This window comes from Apaloderma vittatum, unplaced genomic scaffold (genome assembly GCF_000703405.1).
Source record: "Apaloderma vittatum isolate BGI_N311 unplaced genomic scaffold, ASM70340v1 scaffold381, whole genome shotgun sequence".
Taxonomy (NCBI): Eukaryota; Metazoa; Chordata; class Aves; order Trogoniformes; family Trogonidae; genus Apaloderma; species Apaloderma vittatum.
The window spans coordinates 901-5,604 of NW_009700582.1; positions in this window are offsets into that span (position 1 = coordinate 901).

A 4,704-nucleotide genomic window follows, 5' to 3' on the forward strand; every position below is an offset into this window, starting at 1 on the left:
CTAATGCCTTCGAATTGACAGGTTTTTTTTTATACACACAAACATACATCTTATATTTTATTGTTAAATAAAGCCTACTGTAAGTTAGAGGAGGAATTACTGAATTTGGGTGTATATAAAATATTTTAAATCTGTTTTTTTTGTGTACAACTCAAAACCCCAAGCTGACCAGACTGCTGAAATAAAAAGTGGAAAGTGCAAAGATTTTCTTGCAAAATAATGACAGAAGTCACCCTATAAACACATTACGCAAGTGAACAATTTGACCTGTGTATTCTTGTTTGAACTGTTCTTCTTCCTTTTCCCCATTAACAAAGGCCATTAGACAGTAAAGCCCTACAGAGAGCAAGATGCGAGTTCATCAGTTTAAAGCTTGCCAGAAAGTTTTAAAACCTAATTCTTTATGAAATTGATGTGGAGAATAAGGTATAAATGAGGAAGGAATAGCTGTCTAAGGGAACAGTTATAACTTATTTACTTGGTGATTAGTAAAAAAGGAATTTGAAGAGGGTGTTGTAGGGTCAGAGCAAAAGAGCCATGGCCCAGTTAACAAATGGAAACTGGGAAGTTCTAATGTTCAAATGCTTAAAGATGAACCTTTCTGTAATGGTGGGTTCAGACTCTAAAGGTAAAAGTGACAAAAACTTCTAAGTGATTTGGGAACTCAAATTTCCGTTTTAAATGAAGATTCCCAGGTACCTTCTGAAAGAGGTTCTGAATCACTCTTTAAAATTTTGCTCTAAGCTTTTTTTATGCATTAGTTGTTCCATGAAGATGAAATGGATGTTAATCTTTTAATGTGTTTTAAATTCTACTGGTGATAATCTTCCGATGACACAATTTTTATAGCTATATTCCCGACATCCTGGAACATGACTTAGTGATATTGACTAAGAGTAGGTTCCCATATGCTGGAGTCTGGTTATTGTCTTGTAAGCAGGAAACATGAATCAGGACTTTTAGCTTGGAACAGCATGTCTTCCTTACACTTTCCATGAACCCTCAAGACTTGGCACTGGGTGGATGTAATCTACCTACATTATCGATGAAATAAAGATTGTTAAAGACTGAGCTGTAATATAACCGCATGTGCTGTCAAAAGGATAGGAATAAAGATGTAGATGAATGAAGATGTTCTGCAAAATATATGCCTACTGCAACTGATACAAATCTAAACCTGTAAATCCTTCTCTAAGATATGTTGAGTTCCTCTTTGCTCTTTCCTTTGCTTTGTTCTTACTGACCATGTTCTTTCTAAAGCAACAGGTTTCTGTGATAACTGTTTCAATAAAATACAAGAAGCTGATGTGGGGTGTATATGCTTAATCAGTGCTGAATCAGGGATGCAAATGGGGGACAGCATTCATTGTGAAGGAATTGGAACAGATAAATGTAGCCTGCACTGCAGAAAACGAGAACAGGATTGGATTAATCAGCACAGTGTGTATTAGGAGGCTAGGGCAAGCCCAGTTCAACTGAATTTCAGCATGTCACAGCTCTTCAAGCCAGAGTGTCTGTAATTAAATTCAAAAATCAATGTTAATGCTCAGTGGGGTCACACAGCTCAAATCAGAACATAATCAGGAAGTCCTGAGATGTTGAAGGTTTCATAGAAATATTCTGTTGGCTGTACTGCACTTCATCAATGTTCTTCAGTAATGCGTTTGCAGAACAAATGCTACATGGTGGTGTAATACAATTAGGAATGTATAGCACTCACAAAAGCCAGGTGCCACTATGCTTATTCATGAGTATAAGAACAGTAGAATAAAACAGGGGAAGTGTAGGGTGCTGCATCCATCATGTGTGAATTACAAGTTTCCCAGCTAGAAAAAGGCAGCATGTTGGTATCTCAACATTTCGCCACCTCTCAGAGCTCACAGAACTTGAGGCTTTCAGAGTGACATGAATGTTCCAGCAGTTCTGAAAGCAGTTTAGGTAACACCATGGTCCTGCTTTAGGAATTGTGCGGTCTATATCATTAGTTTCCTTATGTGTGCTGATCCTCTGTGAGCAGGATCACATGGGATGAATGGCACCAGGGGATGATGATATTAACACTGGCACTCTTTACTGACATCTCTGTAATGATTTTAGTGTAAGTGAGAATATTTCATCCAGAAAGGTTCTGCGTGCAAGGGAGTCTTTCTTTGGTAGGACCTATGAGCCCGAGAAGCAGTAATTGCTTCCAGGCTAATTTCGGGATTATTTAGGAATCTGTCCCACTGGTCCCAAAGCAGGCTGACTCATCTGGGTTTTTCTCGTTTCACAATCTGCTGTGGTTCTGCCCTGGCTCCACATAATGTCTACGCACGAGCTGCTTGTAAAACGGGTCATATTTTTGCTTCTCAGACCTGAAGCTTTCAGGCTGGATTTGTGAATCTACATATTGATTATGAACTGAAAAGTTAGGAGAAGAGTGCACAGCTGGGTTTCTGTTTGCAGATTTAAGTCAGCTTAAATAAAGCAGACAGATATTGAATACTGAGATCCTAGTGCTATGTCGCTGCTTTCAGCATGTCTGGCAGCCATGAGCTGAACGTTGTGCTTCTGTTCTGCCAAAGGCGTGCAGTAGCAGCCCTTGGGAAACGATCAGGCTCAGTATCGTCACTGGCTATTCCTAGATGGAAGGCTCCTTCTGCCTAAGTGGTACAGAAAGCCCACCACATGTTAGTAGGAAGCATGTAATAGAGGTCTACTAGACAAGCATCCCTCCATGACTTGAAAATTGTGACTCAGAACTGTATGGAGATGGATTGTACAAGTGAAAAATCTAAACACAGCTTTCAGCCAATCTGAAATGCTGGGAATTTTCATGTTTGCAATCTGCAGCTGGCCAGGAGTCTTTCAAAGATCCTGAATAGAACTTTAAAACAAATAGAAATTTGCCAACAACAATAAAAATACTAACATGATCTATCCTGTTTTCTGACAGTACAGGAATTACATTTCTAATTGTGTAGTTGGCATCTTATCTTTGGGTATTTCTCTTCTGAATTTAGCTTTTGAGGGCTATGGCAGAGATGTTGCAAATGCCCTCTGTTCCGACCCGTTCTTTCACCCACTCAACAACTCAGCCGTGAAAAATTGCAGAAGGCTTGTGTTAAACCTTTTCTCAAATTCACAGCTATTTGAAAGGCAGGAGCATCGGAGCTGGATGGAATTTGGAACGCTCTAAGTTGGGATGTGCCTCGCTTAGAACCACACCCTGGGATGTTAAGACAGTGTGAGAAGTCGCACACGTGTACCAGGGCAATGTAGGCACCTTTCCAAGGGAGCTGGCTGATGTAAGCGCCTGGGGCTTGGGCTCTTAGGAGCTGCTCACAGTACCGCGGGCTCCTCTGCCCCACGGTGCTATGCCAGTTGGCTCTGCTGAATAAGCATAGAATACATGAAGAGTAGATGAGAAGCCTCCATGAAGCACCTGCGAAGCAGTCATTTCAGTCTCTGGACAGGTGATGGTTCGTCCTGAAAAGGGAGGAAAAGCAATGGTGTGACGTGAGAAGAAAAGGAGGTTCTTGTTCTGTAAAATCTTACCCTCTAGCTGAACCTGGAGGATGTGATCAGCTTCCAAATCTGCCAGCAGCTGCAAGTGTATCTGACTAGTTAACTCCCACAGACTCTACACGTTTCCTACAAATCACTCATCTCTCATAATGAGATGCATCTTTTACTTTCCCTTTTGGCTTCGTTCTCATCTGCCATGTTTTTTTTCATTACTTGCATAGGTTTCTTTGTTGATCAGATTTTTCCTTGCCTCCTAGTGTGTTCTCATTTGTTATCTTCTCTTTTTTTGGCATTTGCATTGGTTAGATTACGTTCTATCTCTGACATTCCAAGCTCTCTGCGCATAGTTGCACGATCTGGTTCATCTCTCTGCATGGTCCTCTACCTCTTTATTCACTCTGGGTGGTCCTCAGTGTTTGCAGCCCTATCAGCCACTATTTCAAATGTCAAGCTCAGTTCATGTTGTACAGAACTTCTTCCTTTTAACATTTGTTCTGCTAATTCTTGGACACATTTCTAGGAGAAATAACAGTTGTCCTTTTATTTTCTCATGTATCTGGCTTCCTGTGGCATTGCTGCACTATTTTCATTACCCTGAACAAGTAATTACTTTATTCATATGTTAGTCCCATAATGAACTTGAACTTGTGTGCGTGTATATACACACGCTAACTCAACTGTCTAACCGTCTAACTTTACCCTTGGCTTTCTAGCAAGTGCCTTTTCTGCAGAACCAAATCCCCCAAGGCTTCCACAAGAAAGTGAAAGAGCTAACTTGGTGCCTATCATCAGATTTGACCCGTTAGGGTTGGTTGCACTTCAGACATGCTCTGGTTGGTGTTAACTGCACTAAGCAGTCCCAACTGTTCCATTATGTTTGTTGTATTTCGATGTCTGTTCCCTCTTACTCCATACTTACACTGGCATTGGTGCTGTCTTTCCACTAGGAGGAACAAGCACTGAATGATGACCTCTAAACATAACTGTGAGGAAAAAGGAATCATAAATAAACATTTAAAAAATACTCAGTATATTTTCTGTGAGTTTTGGTGAATGCCTTCAATTATACGTGGATAATTTTAGTTTTGTTTTTGCTTGTTGCTTTAGCTGTCTAAATAAATCTATTTCAAGTAATTTGGTAACACCTTGCTAGCCTTCTACTGAAAAAATAATAACTGGTAACATTGTCACTCTTTC